This window comes from Coenobita brevimanus, chromosome 50, assembly GCF_032717465.1.
Source record: "Coenobita brevimanus isolate Jiangsu-jjx chromosome 50, ASM3271746v2, whole genome shotgun sequence".
Taxonomy (NCBI): domain Eukaryota; kingdom Metazoa; phylum Arthropoda; class Malacostraca; order Decapoda; family Coenobitidae; genus Coenobita; species Coenobita brevimanus.
Window position 1 is genome coordinate 53,314,105 of NC_137003.1, and position 20,431 is coordinate 53,334,535.

The 20,431-nt window shown below is 44.8% G+C and overlaps 1 protein-coding gene across 1 annotated transcript in view; it reads left to right on the forward strand.

Annotated features, from left to right (window-relative positions):
• Positions 1-20,431, forward strand: part of LOC145399669 (sodium-dependent noradrenaline transporter-like) — a 102,947-nt gene that overhangs the window by 48,692 nt on the left and 33,824 nt on the right. The gene's annotated exons all lie outside the window — the stretch shown is intronic.

The following is a 20,431-nucleotide window of genomic DNA, read 5'->3' on the forward strand; positions in this document are numbered from 1 at the left end:
GAGTTTTGGTTTGAAGGCAAGGACGGCAGTGACAGGCAAGGAGATCTGACACTGAAAGGAAGTGGAGAGGGGAGAGGAGGTAACTGGAGTGGAGGGGAACAAAGAGGAGAGGGAGAGGGAGAGGGAGGTAAGAGCGAGGAGGGCGGGAGGGAACAGGGAAACGGAATAAGGAAAGAGTGAGGTAATTTTGAAGAGTGGAGAAAATGAAGGAATGGTTGAGTGGCAAAGGAAGAGGATAGGTAAAATTGGGAAAAAGGAAGAGGAACTTTGGCAGAAGGGGAGGGAGGAGGAAAGAGAAGGGAGGAAATGAGGAGGTGAGAGAGTGGACAGAGTTTATTTAGGAAGAGTGATGAAATTAAGGGAGGGATTGGGAAGGGTGGTAAAGGTGGGAGGTGGTGACAGGGAGATTCAGGGGGAAGGGGGAGGGGATGATGAATGTAGAGGGAAGGCAGAAGGGGAAGTATTGAGAGAGAGAGAGAGAGAGAGAGAGAGGTTGTCTTTTTTGTCTGTCTGTTTGTCTGATTGTCTATCTATCTATCTCAGTTTATCTGCCCTTCTGTTTCTGTCTGTATCTGCCTGTCTCTGTCTGTCCGTTTATCAGTCTCTTAACTTTCTGTATCTGTCTGTCTGTCTGTCTGTCTTTGTGTCAGTTTGTCTATCTACCTTTCCAATCTATGTTGATAGGGAGAGGGAAAAGGTGTGTCCGCATCCCCCTCCAATATCCATTCTTGTACCTTCCCCTTGTCTTCCTTCCCCTCCCTTCCCCTTATCTTCCTTCCCCTCCCCTCCCCTTATTTCCTTCCCCTCCCTTCCCCTTATCTTCCCCTCCTCTCCCCTCCCCTCCTTTCCTCTCCTTTCCTTTCCATTTCCCTCCCCTCCCCTCCCCTCCTGTAATCCGTTGACGTGAAAAGTGATGTGTCAAAACGGTTTAAGTGAGAAGAGGATCAAAACAGCAAAGAATATACATAAACTGCATAAACCTCCTCACAGATGCTCATGAATACATCAAAAGCATATTCATAGCTGGTCAGAATTCACAGGCATCATTTTTTATTACGTGTGTGAATTACGGAAGAGAAACGTCGTATATATGTTCATCCTTGTGCTTCTGAGAATTGAATTATTTATGAAAACGTTTGGAATTGCTTGTATATGCATGCGTGTTGGATTTCTATTACGCTTGAAAATGAATGTCGTGTGTTTTATACAGATTTACTCAGGATATGGGTGTGAGGAAATGGATGGATGGTAGTGGAGTGGATGCCAGTGAAGTGCATGGTGTTGTGGATGGTAGCTTAGTAGTGTGGATAGTAGTGGAGTGGATGGTGGCAGAGTGGATGGTGGAAGGGGGAGAGGCGGACAGAAATTTCAGTCGAAGGTTACGATGGAGGAATACCGGTTTACACAGGATGGCGGATTAAAGTGGAATGAAGGAATGCAGTTGACCTTCTCAGGAAGTGACGTCAGGCAATAGATAAGATAATTTGGTAAACCGTGAGAGGAAAAAGATAACGAAGCAAGGTAAAATGAGGACGTGATAGAAGGGAATTGTTTGTAAGTAGAGACAGACAGACTGATTAGGTGGATAGATACAGACAGACAGGTATATAGGAAGATAGATATATAGTTAAATAAGCAGATACAGATAGGTAGATAGAAATGGCTAGATGGGTAGAAACATATAGGTGGGTAGATGGGATGGTTGATGGATGTATAGTTAGGCAGGTTAAGAATCAAACGTACGGATGTTTGAATGAATGTTTGTGTAGATGGATGGGTGGATGAATAAACAGACAGACAGATAGATAGAGAGAGAGATAGAAAGAGCTTTACGTCACACCTTTTTCGATGGCAGGGTGCATATGTGGGTAGTTGGAGGGAGCACGATTTTGTTTTCAATCTATACATGTAATTTTCAGATCCGGTCATGAACAGAACTGTGATGGGGGATTACTTATTCATGCGTGGGTGTACAGGGATGGGGGTGAGGGGAAGGGCGAGGATGGGGAGAGAATGGAGGATGGGTAGGGATGAGGGAGAAAGCAGTGTTGGAGAGAGAGGTATAGGAGGAGCAGGGATGGGGGAGAGAAGAGGAGGGAAGTGGTGAGGAGAAAGAGAGGAGAGGAGGGGCAGGGATGAGGTTGAGAAGTGGAAAGAGGTGGTGATGGGAGGGGGTGAAAGAGAGGAGGGGCAGGGATTGGGAAGGGAAATGAAGGAGGACTGTGGTGAGGGGCAGAAGAAAAGGCAAGAGATGAGGGGGTGAGAAGAGAGGAGAGTAGGTGAAAGGAGAAGGGAGAAGAGAAGAGAAGAGAGGAAGGGAGAAGGAAAAGGTGATGAGGGGAAGGAGAGTGAAGGGGGATGGGAGAAAATTGGAAAGAGAAGAGAAGGTGAGCTGGAAGCGAGGAGAAACACAGAAGGAAGAGGATGAGCTGAGGAATGGAGGGGAGGAAAGTGGGGAAGTAGGAGAGGATAGGGAAGAGCAGAGCGACGATAGCAGCAATAGCAGCAGCAGCAGCTGTAGGAGGAGGAGTAGATAGAATATAGATAGGAAGGGAAATGGGAGAGGAGAGGGGGAGATAGATAAGAGACAGGAGTAGAGGTGTATGGAGAACGGGAAAAAAGTGAAGTGAGGAGGGATAAGAAAGCTCAGTGAAGGTAAGGAGGGAGATGGGAGGAGAGAGGAAAAATTATGAGAAAGGTAGGGAAGAAATGGGAGAATACGGTACGGGAAAGGGTTCAGAGGAGGATGGAAAGGAAGGAAGGGAGAAACAGAGGTGGATGGAGAGCAAAAGAAAAGAAAAGGAAATTAGAAGATGAATAGAAAGACAAACAGGTAGGCAGGTAGGGGGCGGTGGCTGAATCGACAGAGAATTGGCTTGCAGTCCTAATGGACGCAGGTTCGAATCCCGGCTGGGACAGGGAACAATTTAAGGATTTGAATGTCATTAAACCAGACTCCATTAATTTACCAGAAGACCCGCCCACATGTCATATAAACACCCCCGCCATTACCAATACACCAGTCTTGTATGAGGCAATATTCAATATTGACGGTGGGTGTTAGCGCCGAAGTGGTGATATGTGGAGGTATATGGTATGCGGTGTAGGAAGACCACTGGGCCTTGGGAGCGGGCCGTGAAACCTTTGCCCTAAGTCGGGCAAAAAAAAAAAAAAAGGTACTGTAGGTAGGTAGAGAGAGAGAGAGATGAGAGGAAGAGGAAAGACGGAATTAGAGTGAGGTGAATGTAGAATGAAGAGCTAAGAAAAGAGAGTGAAAATAAACAAAGAATCAGAAAGGAGGTTGGAGAGAAAAGAGGGAGGAGAGAAAGGAGGGTATGCAACAGGACGAGGGGAAAAAAAATGTGATGAAAGGAGAGATGAGGACAGGAGAAAAGACAGGAGAGGAGAGGAAGAAGATGTAAGAGGTGAAGAAGAGAGAAAAAGGAAGAGAGGGGATGTAAGGAAATTTATGAGAGAACAGGGTGGTAAAACTGTGAAAAGAAAGATTATTATTATTATTATTTTTTTTTTTTTGGCGTGGGGATAAACCTGATAGTTTTATGTGGCGTGTGCGTGTGTGTGGGTGTGGGTTTGGGCAGGAAGTGTGGATATGGCCAATGAGTGATTGTGGGTGTGGGTGTGGGTGTGTATGGGTGTGGGTGTGTGTGGGTGCGGGTGTGTGTGGGTGTGGGTGTGTTTTCGGGGGTCCTGCGAGTGGGGGGTTTAAGAGCGTGTGTGTGGGGTAGGTCAGGGATAGGAGCAACCCACCGTGTTACATGCCGCCACAATCAATACTGGAAGTTCGTACTCTCTTTCTCCCCAGCTCTGTCTGTATGTCTGTCTGTCTGTCTCTCTCTCTGTCTCTCTCTCTCTCTCTCTCTCTCTCTCTCTCTCTCTCTCTCTCTCTCTCTCTCTCTCTCTCTCTCTCGTCATAATTCTGTGTACTGCTGCAGTTGTGAGCATTTCATGTGTTCTTACGTAAGTGCATCATTGCAACAGAGAGAGAGAGAGAGAGAGAGAGAGAGAGAAGGTGGGAATCTCTTTGTGTCAGTATTGTGTTGTGTCTCTTGCACTGTCAGCACCTCGGTCAGAGCAACACATGGGGGTAACCGAGCTTTTGTAACTTTTTTTTTTTTATAGTATTCCATTGAGCTTTTGTAATGTTTGGATTGGCTTCATTAGCGTTGTTATTTTTTCTAGTTATTTTAGTGTTTGTGGTGAGAATATTCGGGGTATTTTGTGTCCTCCTATCTTGAATATGATAACACACTCTGTCTTCTTCTTATCTTCTCCTCGCCCATCCATCAGGGCCTTGTTTCTTTCCTTTTTTATGGTCCATCTTGTGTGTTTCCATTTCTTTATCAAATTCCTTTAGTTCGTCTGTAATTTAGGATATTTTGCCATTCTTTCTGTCATCGCCCAATTCACCCATGACTTCCTCTCCATAATTATATGTTGTTTTAGTATTTATTCTTTTCCTTTTGAACGTATTTTTTTGTAGTGGCCAAGTAGCTATAGAATGGTCCTCTGTTTGAAAAATCTCTTCAAGCAGGGCAGGTACAGTGTGGTCTTTTGAATTTCGTTAATATAGACGTTATTGATATTCCAGAAGACTCGCCGATGTCATAAAAACATCCCACCTAATAATGAAAGATTTATTCAGTATATATTCACTGCGTCAGTTTGATCTTTCTGTCCTTTCGTTCATCATGCAGTAATTTTTCTGTGCTGTCTTCTCGTCTCTTCTTCACTGCATCTTTTTATCCCTTCATCTTTTTTACCCGCATTCTCTCATGAGCCACCATCGCCCTGCTTTCATGCACCTGTGGTAGTCATGCCCCTCTTTACTTTAGTGCTTCTCTCTCTCTCTCTCTCTCTCTCTCTCTCTCTCTCTCTCTCTCTCTCTCTCTCTCTCTCTCTCTCTCTCTCTCTCTCTCTCTCTCTCTCTCTCTCTCTCTCTCAGCATCCTTTTGTTATTATCTCCTTTAAATTTTTCCTTTCCTCTTTCTCTTTTTACATTATGCTTTTTTTCATATCATCCTTACCTTTCCCTGACATTCCCTTCCCCTTCCCATGCCTTCACTTTTCTTCACTCCTCTCCTTTCCTCTCCTCTCCTCTCCTCACATTCCTTTCCCCCTCTCCCCTTCACTGATTGCTTTTGTCCACCCCGCTGTGTTCTTCTCCCCCTCTACCTGCCAATCTCTCACGCATCCCTACCTGCCTCAGACCTAGTTACGTGTTTACCTGTCTTTTCCGCCCTTCCTGTCAGGTTGTGTGTCTCCCTCTCCTGTTTACCTTCCTTTCTGTCTTTTGTGTGAGTGTGCTTTTCCGCGTCCTGTTTACTTATCTTTTCCTCGTTATCAGTTTGCTTGTCTGTGTCCTCTTTGCCTGTTTTTTTCCGCCCTTCATAGCAGTTAGCTTGTTCGTCTCATGTCCACCTGTATATCTCCCTTCCTATCAGTGTGCATGTTGGTTGCTGCCATGGCGTCTTTCTTGTCTTTCACCCTGACTCTCTTCCCCTATCCCTGCCTTCCCCCTGCCTGCCTGCGTATCCCTCTGCTTACCAGCCTGCCTTCCTCCTTGCCTGCCTGCCTGCCCCTCTTCTTACCAGCCTGCCCTCCCCCTGCCTGTCTTCATGCTTTGCCCTTTGCTTGCCTACTTGCCTTCCCCTTGCTTGCCTACCTGCCTTCCCCTTGCCTTCCTACCTGCTTTTGTCTCTGTTTTTCTGTCAGTCTTGTCCTTCCTGTTTACATGCTGACTCCTCTGTATACGCTTACTCCTTCCTGCCCTCTTTTCTTACTTACCTGTCTGTCTGTTTGCTTACCCATTTACCTACCTGCTTACCTATTTCCTACCTTATTACTTTCCCATCTACTGTGTCTACCCACCAGCCTACCTACCTGCCTACCTACCTACTAGGCCTAGACCTCACCTGTCTGCATACATACGTACAACTACATTCCTGCCTACATACATACATACATATATACCTGCCTACATATCTATACATACATGCCTAGTTATATACCAACCTGTGTACAAGTACCTACAGTACATACCTACCTACTACCTACCCGCCTGCCTACCTTCTTGCCTGCCTGCCTGCCTACCTGCCTACCTATTACCTACCTGCCTACCTACCTACCTACCTGGATGGGAGTAAGAGGCAGCCCATAATTTACATACTCTAGTAAAACGCGTACCCTGTTAGAGAGAGAGAGAGAGAGAAAGAGAGAGAGAGCGAGAATCCATTTTGTATGTACCTGTTTATCTGCCTGTTCATTCTGCCTGTCTGTCTGTCTGTCTGTCTGTCTCTCTCTCTCTCTCTCTCTCTCTCTCTCTCTCTCTCTCTCTCTCTCTCTCTCTCTCTCTCTCTCTCTCTCTCTCTCAGTAGTATGCTTGTGTCTGTTTTGTTTGTGTACTTTTGTGTAGCTTACCTTATGTTTGTGGTAAAACATGCAATAATTTCGTGTGTGTGTGTGTGTGTGTGTGTGTGTGTGTGTGTGTGTGTGTGTGTGTGTGTGTGTGTGTAATATATAGGAGTAACAAATGTCAAAATACCATCAAAACACACACACACACACACACACACACACACACACACACACACACACACACACACACACACACACACACACACACAGCTGCCAAATATGCAATACTTGCTTTGGTGGTGTCGAAAGAGGTTTACAAGAATGTCATTAATAGTGCCCAAGTACATGTTGAGTCTCGTACACACACACACACACACACACACACACACACACACACACACACACACACACACACACACACACACACACACACACACACACACACACACACACACACACACACACACACACACACACACACACACACACACACACACACACACACACACACACAGCCTGAGTAGTGCGAACAAGCATCCACTCATAAATCACAGATGTCTAAACATCCGGACACACACACACACACACACACACACACACACACACACACACACACACACACACACACACACACACACACACACACACACACACACACACACACAGGCTCTATCCTGGTCTCACGCACCTCCTACCTACCTGCCTACCTACCAGACTATCTGCTTGCCTGCCCCCGCTGTCAGCCCTCCCTCTCTAACAAACTAATAACTACCCAGCAGACAAAGTAACTAGCCTGCATTCCGTGACTCACCTAGCCACCCCTCACTCGCACCCTCTCACCCTTCCACCGATCCACTTTGGCACTCTCACACGGACGCATCAGGACATATGCACTCAAGCACCACTCGAGCACTTATATAATAATACTTAGATGCATACCGTACCTTGCACACACACACACACACACACACACACACACACACACACACACACACACACACACACACACACACACACACACACACACACACACACACACACACACACACACACACACACACACACACACACACACACACACAGAGCGCCGCCTCACCCTCTTATCCCTGAGGATGTGCGTGTGTTTTCCTTTTGTGTATCTGATCCGCCATCTTGTCCTGATGCTTTGTCATGCCAAATTCTGTTCTTCCTTTGCCCTCGCTTGTTATACGTAATGTTCTTCTTGTTCTTTCGTGTTCTGGTTGATCATGCTTCATATTTTTTTTCGGTGTCCCTTTGTCATACGTATAATATCTTCCTATGTCATTCTTTGCCTTATATATTATTGTTTTATCTTTTTCCTGGCGTTCCCTATTATTTCTCTCTCTCCTGCTGTGTCATCGTCTATCCTGCCATGCCCTGCTTTTCGTCCTGTCTCGTCCTGGTGTGCCCTTCTCTGTCTTTCTTTGGCCTGCCGTGCCCATGTTTTCACCCTGCCTCATCCTGCCGTGCCCATTCTTCGTCCAGCCGTACTTTTTTTTTTGTCTTGTTCTGTCGTGGCATTTCTTTTCCCGCTTTGTAATGCTTGTCCTGCCGTGTCCTGCATTTTTTTTTATCCCTTTTCCTGCCGTGTCTGTGCCCTTCCTCGTCCATCATTCTCATCTGGGGGTCCTGTGCATGGATTTTGTATATCGTTGGCCTGCCGTGTCCTGGTTTTCGCCGTGGCCCAGTCTGACATGTCCTATATTCCTGACCTCACCCCCCACCCCCACGCCTCCGGTTCGGCCCTTGGGCTGTATTTACAAACTCTCCTAGGCTTAAGTTGTGTTTAAGTTTCGTTGTGTATGCCTTTATCTTTACACATAGGGTCATGTTTTAAGTGGTCTGGGATATCTCGTAACACACACTCCTTAGCTGCTTATTCTGCACATAGCATCTCAGTGTCCTGCTTTATGTTGTTGGTGCAAAATGTGTCACACTTGAGCGGAGAGAAGTGCCATACCAGTGAATGTCCAGTTGCAATATACAAGGTAAATCGCTTAGGAAGAGGTGTTACGGGGCTTCCGGTGCGGCTCAGAGTAAAGACCATTCATTCAGCTACCAAATATTTAACCCTTTCAGACCAATGACGGATTTTTTTTTTATATTATCCTTGCTACCAACTGATGATTTTAAGCTCAATACAGTCCTCTAGTAGCGAAGGAGTTAATGAAGGCTGATCCAACTCCTTTCCTCCAGTTAGTAATATCTTTCGAAGCATCTGATCATACTAATAATGAGAATCTACAACAAGTCACCGGATTGAAAGGGTTGAAATTAAGCGTAGTGAATACTAAAAAAATACAAGAAAGATGTGACAAAAAATAAATGTAACATAGACTTAATTATCCTGTGAATTCGTCAGGATGTTTTATAAATACGGTTCTGGTTTATACATACGCTTCTTGTTCCCGCTGCGACCTACTTTCCCGCCCGCCTAGCTTGTATCCAATTTCCTTCATCACAGCGCTGCCTCTTTCCCTTCCATTTTCCATTTATATAGCCTGTTTTATCCCCTGTCCCTCATTATTTCCTTTTCCGCTTCCCCATTCCTTTCGCTTTTCCCTTTTTGGCTCTTGTTTTCATCCCTCCGCTTTCTGTTCTCTTCCTTTCCTGTGCTCCTCTCCTTCCTTTTTTTTTCCATTTTTTCCTCTTTCCCTCATCCTTCTTTATTTTCCTGTATCTTTCTTTCCATTTTTTTCCATTTCATCATCTTTTCCTCTCTCCCTGTTAATTTTTCCCTACCTCTCTTTGGTCCTCCTCTCTCATTCCCCCCTTGTCCCTTTGTGATTTTCCTTCCCTTTCCTTTGTCCATTTGTTCTTTTCCCGTTTCCTTTAATATTTTTCCTCTCTCTTATCATTCTTGTATTTTCCTCTTCTGCCCTTTCTCATTCTCTTCTAGATTTTTCATTTTCCTGGTCCTTCCCATATCCTCCTATTTTTCTCTTGTTTTATTCCATTTTTTCTTTCCCCTTCCCTCTCTTTGCTCTTCTCCCATCTCTTCCTTTGTCATTCTTATTTTTCCTATTTATAATGTTTACGTCCTCTTGCCCCTCCCTTTTCATTTTCCTCGTTCCCTTTCACCTCCTCTCATTGTCCTATCCTTCTCTTTTCTCACCGTGTTCACCCTTTCCCTCTTTTCCAGCTCCCCGTCTCTTACTTCCCTTCCCTCTGTTTTTCCGTTCTCCCATTTTTTCTCTTTTCTCTTTATCATTTTACCTCCCCCCTCTTTTCTTCTCATATCTCCCTCAGACTTTTTTTTTTCCTTGTGTTTTTTTTTGGGAGTCCTTCACTGTTATCCTTTTTCTTTTTCTCTCTCTCTTGTCTCACTCCCTCATATTTTTTTTCTTTTGCCATCCTAAATTTACCCTCCTTCTCCTTCTCCTCGCCATCCTCCTCCTCCTCCTCATCCTCATCCTCATCCTCATCCTCATCCTCCTCCCCCTCCCCATCATCATCATCATCATCATCATCATCATCATCATCATCATCATCATCCTCTTCCTCCTCATCATCATCATCCTTATCATTATCATCATCATCATCATCATCATCATCATCATCATCTTCCCTTCACTTTTATCATACATTTTATTTCCTCTTTGTCTCATTTTTCGCGTCCTAATTTCTTCCTCATGCGTGTCTTCCTTCACTTCTTTGTTATTCTTTATTCTTTTGTAAGGCATTGTCTTTTAACATCATTACGATCTCCTTCTGTAACCCTTTCATGTCGGGGTAACTCTAACAGTATACTAGTTGCCAGATTTTTTTTTTTTTTTTTTTAGTTGAGGGTGAGTTATAGGAGTCGAGTGTTCATATCCTGTCTTTGTTTTCTTCCCTTCCAGGTCCTTCTTCCTCTCCTCTACTGTACTTCTCTCTTCCTTGTTATGCTTTTCCATTCTTCCATTCCTTTATTAACGTCCCCGCTTCCCGACGCCCTTTCTTCCTTGTGCGAGTATTCCTCTGACATTATCTTCTATCGTCCGTCCGTCCTTCCTTCTTTCCTTCCTTCTTTTCTTCCTTCCTTTCTTCCTTCCTTCCCCTTTGTTCCTTCGACATTGCTTCGCTCACTAGTTTCGTTATTTCCTGCTCCGTCCACCTTCATTATTTTCCCTCAACATGCTTTCCGTCCTTCGTTCTTTCCATTCTTCGTTCTTTCCATTCTTCGTTCTTTCCATTCGTCATTCTTTCCTTCCTTCCCTCCTTGCCTCTTTCCTTCGTTCGTTCCTTTCTTTCTTCTTTCCTGCCTGCTTGCCTGCCTGCCTGCCTGCCTGCCTTCCTGCCTGCTTTCCTACCTTGTTTCCCTCCATCCTCCCTTCCTTCACTCCTTCCAGTGTCATGCATTCAGCCCCCATTTCCTCCATGCACTGTCATCATTATTTCGTCCTTTTTGCCGTCCTTCGTTCGTTTCGTTTTTTCCTTCCCGTCTCTTTTCCTTCCTTCGTACAGTTCTTCGTTCGTTTATATTTCCTTTATCCCTCCCTCCTTAGTTTTCTCCTTCCCTTCATCCTTCCTTCGCTCAGGGACAGTATTCGTAAATCTTGTTAAACTTAATTTGTGCGTAGGGTCATTTATTTATTTTGCACTTAATATTGCCAAACACTCCACAGTCGTAAAAGTGAATGATTAAGTGAAAAATGCAAAATTATATACGACACCACCTAACTTCTGTGTAGTATCTTTTTATATTTTTTTTTTATTTTTTTTTTTTTTTAAGGAATGGCGACTCCTGGAGCACGTACGTAAGCACCTGGGGGAGCTAGATTCACGAACAAACAGACACTCTATTCCTTGTCGTATTCGCGTTGTGGTATCGTGTTCATGACGAGATCGTAAGAAGTGGGGGAGCAAGTATCTCTTTCCCTTTTTTTATTTTATTGTCTTCTCTTCGTTTTTTTTTTCATTCGTATTTCATTTTTCTTTTCCTGTTCCCCCCCCCCCTTTTCTCCTTTATTGTTCAGGTTCCCCCTTTCTCTTCCCATTTCTCTGTCCTCTTTTCTTATCTGTTTAACGTTCTCCCCCTTTCTCATCTCTTACCTCCCTCCAGCTAATCATCCCTACCTATTTTCTTTTCCTGAGTCCTTCGCTCTTTATCATATGTCGCCTCCTCTTGTCTGACGCCATTCTTCCTCTTCTAAATTTCCTTCCTCCTCCTCCTCCTCCTAGTCTCCTCCTCCTCCTCCTCCTGTGCCCCTTTCTCTTCACCAGTTGTCTTTCCACCGAGAGTTCCTATCTTCCTCCATTTCTTCCTCCCAGCTATATCGCTCTCCTTCCCTCCAAATACATATCCTCCCATCCCTCCAAATACACAACCTTTCTTCCCTCCAAATACTTATCCTTCCTTGCCTCCACAGAACTCTTAACTCTTGATTCCTTCTTTCCAAACACCTCTTCCCTGCATTTCTCTAAATACCTTTCTGTCCCTCCTTCCTCCCCTCCAAATACATCACATTCCTTCCTCCACCATCTCCTTCCCCCTTTTATTCTAAATGCATCTCCTAGTTTCCCTTCAAATAGATCTACCTCTTTCCCTCAAAATACGTCTACTTCCCATCAGAAGGCGTCTACCTCCCTCCCTCCTTCCCTTCAAATACATCTCCTTCTTTCCCTCCAAATATATGTACCTCCTTCCCTCCACCATGCCTCCCAGTCCCCGTTATCTCTCTCCGTTGCTCCCGTTATCTCTCTTCGTTGCGTTTACCTGGTGCAACAAAAATTCATTGATAAGTCCCGTAACATTTCCTCCGCGATAAGATAGTAACCACAGCACAGCGTCGCGTTCCCCCACCACATACCACAACCCACTTCAACGCCACGTGCTGAATTTTCTCTGCCTTGGATGGTCGAGCATGCCTTATTTACCGGCAACACTAACTTAAACTGACCTAACCCTGTCATAAATACCTAATCTAACCTAGCCCAGCCCTAACAGACTCACCTAACCTACCCCAGGTGTGACACTGACCTAACCCAACCTTTCCTATAACCCCAACAGACTACCTTAACCTATCCCAACCCTAACAGACTAACTTAGCTTCACTCATCGCGACCTAATTCTAACAAGCCAATCTAATCTTACCTAACCCAGATAAACTAACCTAACTCAGCCCAAACAAGCTAGCCTAACCCTGACTAACCCAGCACAAACAATCCTCGAAAAGAAAAATTGCCCAAATTGAGAACAGTTTGACAGTTTGCGTTCCGTCACTGGCTACACACCGCCGTTGCATTCGGTCGCCTAGTAGAAAGGACCGAGAAGTAAATAATATGATAGTATGATGAATAATAGCAGTTCAAGTAGCCGCATAATGATTTCATGGTAAACAATAGTTGGTAATACAGTCGGATAATAAATGAAGATGTAGATAATATACCGACGCAGTTTTTTGGTTATTTCATCACCCATGTTGCTCTTGTAGTGCCCATGTTGAAGAAAAGTGGCAGTAAAATGTTTCCGTTTCAAATGTCAGGAATAATGCTGGTGTGAAGACAGTGAAGATGTCGGCGTGTGAGTCACCAAAACAGTAGAGGCAGTACCGTATCTATAAGGGACCTAGTTGACTTTCACCATAAACAAGTATGTTTTCGTATTTTTCACGTTAGTATTTACTGTAGTTGATTGTCACGTGTTTGGTAGTTGTATCATTTCAGATAAAGTTATAAGGTAATTTAAGCGTACCTTTAGCTTAATGTAAAGATAAGGGTGTGGATAGACGTCATGAGGTGCTCAGCAATATCTTCTCAACTTAGACCTTTGAGCATGTAGCGGGTTATTCCCCCAGTTTCCTCGAATACATCATCCAGGTTGCCACAGGTAACCTCCCCCCCCCCATGTGTTGCCCTAGATACACAGGGGTGGGGTGGGGGGAGGAGGTGGACACCCGAGTTGAGTGACGCCAGCAGCTTGCACCAGGATTTGGTCCGTGGTGATAGCGCATCGGCAACTTTGCAGTCAGGGATGCTAACCACTGAGCCACCGCGGCTGTATGGGTTCAGATAAAAATATGAACAAACGAACTTACTCTCTTCAAGAGGAATTAAAAATTTCTCTTTTTTTGCTAATGTTACCAGACGATTTTATTCAGCTGGCTAGTGCCCCCCTTGGAAAGAAGTTAAATAACGCTAAATCAAAGGCATCCAGTTCGGGGAATTTATTCAGAGGTGAATAAAAGTCTGCAATTTGCAAGAACAAAATATAAAATACATCTTCGGGGTGAAAGGGTAAATGCAACTAAGACCTGTGTTGTGTGCTGCATGGAAGACTTAACAGCACATTCCTCTTAGCGATGTATTATGCGTGTTACAAACTGAGGTTCTCTTGTGTCGCGTTTATTTTAGCAGTGTCCATATTGTTTCAGTAACACGAGAGGGAAAATGTGTAATACATCAAAATAATTCGCGGAGGGTGATGTGCTACGAAATATATGTAACCAGCTAAATATACTGCTCTAACCTCAAAATAGTTTATCAATAGGTGTCCAGACGGCCACACATCGCAAAAATAGTCATTCCCAGCCAGACCCACAAAGCTATCGAGGTCGCTGCTCAAATCGGCTTGGCTGAGGCTGGTCTTGTTTCCGGGTTGGGGGTGGGAAGTCCGTCATTGGTTGCAGAATGCCTGGCTGGATAAGAAGAGATTTGATTGGGTCGGCATCGTTAAATCCTCTCGTGGTCAGACGTTCACTAGTAATTACATCGAACACCAATTTTCTTTTTATATTGAGTGTTGATGCCTAGAGTGTTAATGCTTTGTCGATTAATACTTTCATGGTCTTGTTTTTTTTAGTGTATATATAGCAGTTAACGCATGACGATTTTATTCAGCTTAGGCATAAAATCCTTAGCGTTAGTACTGTCACCATTAACCCTCTCATGATCTGAATAAGTTTAGTATTTTATGCCATGAAACTTGGAACGATTGTATTAAGCTGAGAGTGAGTCACGGGAGTCTGATAGTGTTAGCCCTTCCCGTGCAGAATTCAAGCTTAGATATTTCTGAATGGAATAGAATGAAATGTCTGTAAAAGAGAGGATCAGAGATAAAAGCAAGAGAGCGATCCTTGTGTAGCAGATAAATTACAGTTGCTTCTTTTCCCCGGTGGTTTTGGTTAATGGAGACTGTATATAACTTTTCTCCTTCGAAAAGTGTCAGCCAGAATTTAATCGTGTGGAGAAAAAAAGAATAAAAAAGTGCGTAATCGGATTGAAAGGGTTTGATTAGTCCTTTTATTACTGATGATGATCCCCAAGTCGAATTACCCATTGAAGGTGATTTTTTTTTTAAATTCCTGCAGCGACCTGGTAATTTTATTCTATTCAAAACAGCCACAGAATAGAGATGATGGTGATTAATGCAATAGCTAACCCATCCAGTTTGAAAATCCTATCCTATGGTCAGTAAAATCGTAAGGCAAGGATTAATAAAAAAAAATACGCCATTGGATTGAAGGAATTAAATCGCCTGGAGGTAGCATGAGTAATCCAAAAAAATCTATCCACGGGCTGAAGGTATTGTGTTAAATCCCCAGCCTGACGTTTACTGCCGCGTGCCTGAATGTTCGTGAGGAGGATAAAAGACACTTCTGAGAAAATAATAATTGTGGAGTTTCCCAGAGAGAGAGAGAGAGAGAGAGAGATTATCCACTCTATTTTTATTTGATGTAGCCGATAGTTGTGTGTTCCACTCTAGTTTGGTTTGAAATAATTGGCAGCCGTGTGTGTTAAGATCAAAGCATAGGCCAAATCATTGTTAACTTAGCCTCGGGGATTTTTACAATAACTAAATTTATCTATCTATCTTGTTTTCGTTGTGTGCCAGCTTGTTGTTTTCGTTGTGTGCTAGCTTGTTTTCGTTGTGTGCTAGTCTGTTGTTTTCGTTGTGCGTGTATTCGTCGACGGCTGCATTTCAAGAGACCCTTCGTTGTGTCAGTGAACCGTCAGAAGCACAGTCGAGAGAGGGACACCTGCTAATTGAATTGCACGGAGGATCCCAAAGACCTTGATGGGTTCCCCTCTCCCTCTTGCTCTGCTTTCATGACACCACCTCTACCTTTGCCACGTACCCCTACCGCACCCTACACCACACACCCCACCACATCGCAACCACCACATCACATCACAACCCCCATATCCTACCCCACATCTCATCCCATCACAGCATCCCAACATCCCACATCACAGCCCCCCACATCCCACCGTACAGTCTTCACTCCATATCTCTACCCCACCGCCTCCCCCCACCCTTGTGTTCCCTTTAGTGGGGGTCTGCACTTGAACACATTGACGGGTAAAATATTATCGTGTAAACATTTTGATTCGGATGTCTTCTTCCATCCTTTTATGCTCACTACGCTCTCTTTTCTCTCTGTTCTCGACTCTTACTCCTCTTTCTCCACACCTTACTGCTGCCTTTACTCTTCTTTCTCCTCTCTTTTCCCTTACTATTGCTCCTCTTTCTTCACTCCTTCACAGTACTCTTCGCATTCTTCTCTTACTCTACTCTTCCTCCTCTTCCTTATTCCCTCTACGCTTCTTCTTCTTCCCTCTGCCTTTCCATCTCTTGCTTTACTCCTTCCCCCTACTGTTACTCCCTTTCCATTTCTCCGTCCCTCTACTCCTCCTCTTCCATATCGCCTTCCCTCTACTCTTCCCCTTCCTTATTGTCTTCCCACTACTCTTCCTCCTCTTTCTTATCGAATTACCTCAACTCTTCCTGCTCTTCATTCCACCACTTTTTCTTCATTATCTCCCTCCTACTTTTCCTCCCCTATCTTTCTTCCCTCCTCCCTTCTTCTCATTCTTCTCTCATTTCCTCTATTCTTCCTCCTCTTCCTTCGCGTACTCTTTACTGTGCGTCTTTCTTCTTATACTTATACTTCTCTCTTCATCCCAGTCATACTACACTTCCTTCTTCTCATTTCCTCTTACACCTCTGTTCTCTCTTTCCCTTCCTCCAATCATTTCCCCGCCACTTCCTGTCTCCACGGAAGGACAGACACAACCTCATCTCTTCCGCGCCGTAAATTAGGCGAGCAATGTTGCAGTGACAAGGCCTTCGCTCTAAATATACCACCCCACCCCTCCCCACACCCCACGCCTTCTCACTCCCCACCCCTCCGCCGCTCCATCTCACCACCTCACCTCACCTTATCTCATCTATGCCATCTCCATTACCCCCATCACCCCCACCTAAACCCCCATAACTCTTCCGTCTAAACTTCGCCGCCGCCACCACCACCACCACCACCCCTTCTCAACCTCACCCAACATCACCGCCCCTTCTCAAATCCACCCACCACCACCACCCCTTCTCAACCCCACCCACTACCACCACCCCTTCACAGCCCCACCCACCACCACCACCACCCCTTCTCAACCCCACCCACCTCAGCCATTACAACCCCACACCACCCCTCCTCCTCACCCGTATACCCCTTGCCCCCCTCCCCCTCAACTGGAGTGGTAGTGCCAACCTGCCTGTCAGAAGTGAGGCGGTGGCTTGTGTCCGACTGATAAGGCATCTTAATGTGTTTAGAACTGACACATGCACAGGCTACTTCTGACACCACACTTCACTTATTTGGGGTATCACATTTTTTAACTTGGACGCCACAGTATGCATTTTGGACACCATACTTAATGTATTTCGGACACCACGCTTCAATTCACGTAATTTTGGGAATCACACTCCATTTATTTTGGACACCATACTTTACTTAATTCAGGAATCACATCCATCACGTGGACCTCATTTCCCATTTAAGGAGCGGATGAGGTAGGGTCATAAGAGTAAGAAATAACCTGATAGAGGGGGAACTGTCAAAATTCTCTTCAGTTAAATGGGTCATACACTCATTCACTTACCATTTAAGTCCCCGGAATCTTGACTCTACCTCATAGGTGCAAACATTCACACTTTCTGTTAAGCACTTCACAATATCTATCATTTAGAGTTAATTCGACGTCATCGGGAATAAAACAGGAATGCAAAATCCTTGTCATACACTCCTCAGTACAAAATTCTTTGAACCAGCTCGATACTCTAGCACACTTCACATATTCTGAACACCACACTCCCTGCAATATTGCATATAAGTACCTACATACCTACATAATGATTTTTTCTCCAGTGCTGTTACCTTAGTTGATGTACAGGGTTGTATTCGATTGAATAGGAGACTTGGTACCACCTCTTCCCAATAGATACTGTACATATTGCATATAACGCATCAGTATTATTTTAGATATTGCTTTTATCATTATAATATCGACGTAATTTGCATCAGTAATGCTCAAGATGATAAGAAGCCGTAATGTGCAAAACAAGTCGTTAAGGGAGAGGTGCTACGAAATCACCAAAGCGAACGAGAATACAATCTGTAGCGTGAAGGCCAAGTTTTTTTCCTTTTGTTATGGTGTGTGAATCGGACTGCCCTCCCACATTATCGCATTTCCAGCTTCGACCAGTTCTGCCTTACACTTTTGTGTCTGCTCAATTCACTGTTATTACGGGGAGATGAAGCCCGCCAGTCATCTTGAGCAGGATGCAGCTGAGCCATAGGACTGAATGGGAACAATCAGAGGAGGCCTTCTACTGGAGCCACGGGGCGTAGTCGTGCAGGATCTGAGCCCAAAATTTCCTGCTACAAAAAAATCTCGCTTGCAGTTAAATTTGCCATGTGATTTTGTTGTAATATATTTTTCACTTTGATTTTTACTCTAGTTAGATTTCAGGTGTCTGGTAGCTGTATGAGCAAACATAAACTGTAAACAATCGGTCTTACGCGACCTCTAAGCACTAGAAAGTTCATGAATACTACACCATGGCAGATAATGGTAATAATGAACCTACCCTTGTCTTTTGATTCCCACCTTCTATCCCCTGCCCATTGTCTCCCTCTGCTACCCCCCCACGTCCCTTCCCCTGCTCCCCTCCCCCACTGCCCCGCCATCCATAGTCCCCTTCCACTACCTCCCCTCAAATCCATAGTCCCCCACCGATACAATGGCGCCTGACAGATTGTGGGTTTGTGTGAGGATCGTCCCCAGTGACGCCGATGCTGCGCCACCCAGTACCGTCGTCTGTGTAGCCTGATCCCGGATGGACCCAAGTTTGTGGGATCATTTGGTGTTGCGCGCCACCACATCCGCGTCACGACCGTCACACGCACCATACCAGCTTTTCATGCGCCGAATACTAAAGGATTTTTTATTTCATATCATTTCTTGTTACCTTAACTGTTTTAATGTTGGTAGGCTAACCCCCAACAGGTGAATACGCGCAGTTTGCATTTTCCAGAATAAATTTCCTAAGAGAAAGTAATATTCGGATTTAAGCTTCGGTTGCTGATACCCATAGATAAAAAATGAAATGTCTGGACTTTGCCAAAATAACATACGATGGTGAATTAGTAAAAAAGAAAAAAAGGAAGGTAAAGTGTGTCTCATAGTGTCTTTTCATGAGTAGCAGAGCGTGTTGAAACTTTGCATATACGAATAATTGTGTGTGTGGACGAGGGGACGGGGAGGGCCGGAGAGGAGCGGGTGAGGTGCGATTGACTGATTGATTGATTTTGTGGTATTGCTTTTAGTGAAGGACGAGTTATTACCCAAGTGGTGGCAAGGGTGTATTTGTGTTTAAGTGATCTTGTCAAAAGTTAGGCCTTTCATTACGATGGCGTCTTTTTACAGTACATTCTTTCCACAACCAGACGGCTTTAGTCAGTTTAGGAGAGTGCTTTGGTCTGTGTTGGTGGCAGTGTGGATTTGAGTATCGATGAATATTAGATAAAAGAAGTGACCTGTTATTTCTGACCATGGTTCTGCAGTGCTCTTATATCCTCTGCCACATGAACAATATTGTAACTCCTACGTTTACCCACCTCACTTCGATTTTTTTTTTTTTTTTTTAGTTGTAAATTTCAGTTGATTTTACCAAGCTTAGGAAAGATCAGTCGTTTGGAAGGGGTTTTTAAGCAACATTTATTTTCCCCCGTCAGTCCATTGATACATTGTTTCTGTGTCTGTTTCTGTTGTCACTATACGGTTTCATTCAGCTTTGGAGAAATCATCCACGTATTGAAGGGGTAGCCGTGTATGAGGTGCTGTACGTGCTGAGTGTGCTGTGTTTGCTGGTGCAGTGCTGAATGTGGTTTGCTTACTAATGCTGTGGTGAGTGTGGTGGCAGTGGGTGCTGTGTGGAGTGACTCAGGGGTGGATAACCTACACCGTCTCATTCCACCCTCCTCAACCCCCTCAACCCCAGCAAGGCCCACAACCCCAGTGCGAGGACGACACTCAGGTTTCCGTGTTTCCTCATAAGGCGCCTGCGTGGGGGGAGGACAGGGACGGAGGAATGGGAGGGGGAAGGTGGTGAGGGAGGGGGGAGGACGAAAGGGAAGAGGAAGTGAGGGAGACGGGAGGATAGACGTGGATTTGTGGAGAGACCGTGTGTTGGATTAAGGAAAGATGGGAGAGAGAGAGAGAGAGAGAGAGAGAGAGAGAATACAAGACAGACAGAAGGAAGGACGAAAGACCACACATAACAAGACAAGACAAAGACAAGAGAAAGAAAATCAATAAAAGAAAGTCAGTGAAAGAAAGACAAGAACAGACTTCAACACCCCACCTAACAAGAGCAAAGCGGCTGAAACAATGTATACCACAACAAAAGTCATCCCACTAGCAACGACACTCCCTTTCCCCCACACAAGACAACGACCCGGACGCTGATAAAAGGGGCGTTTGGGGAGCTCGGCGTGAATCTTAATGTGACGCGATAAGATGGACGGATACTGAGTTGTGGAGGAGAATTGCTGACACAGTTTGAGGGAAGGGATAGATGGAGAGAGAGAGGGAGGGGATATAGAGGGAGGAAGGGAGCAAGGGGAGGCACAGAGGAAGAGAGAAAGGGGATTGGAGGGAGGGAAAATGGATAAATTAATCAGGAGAAGGGATGCCGAGTTGTCACGTAGGCTTGTTGACACGGTTTTGGAGGAGGGAGGGAGGAAGGAAGGGGATATGGAGGAAGGGAGAGACG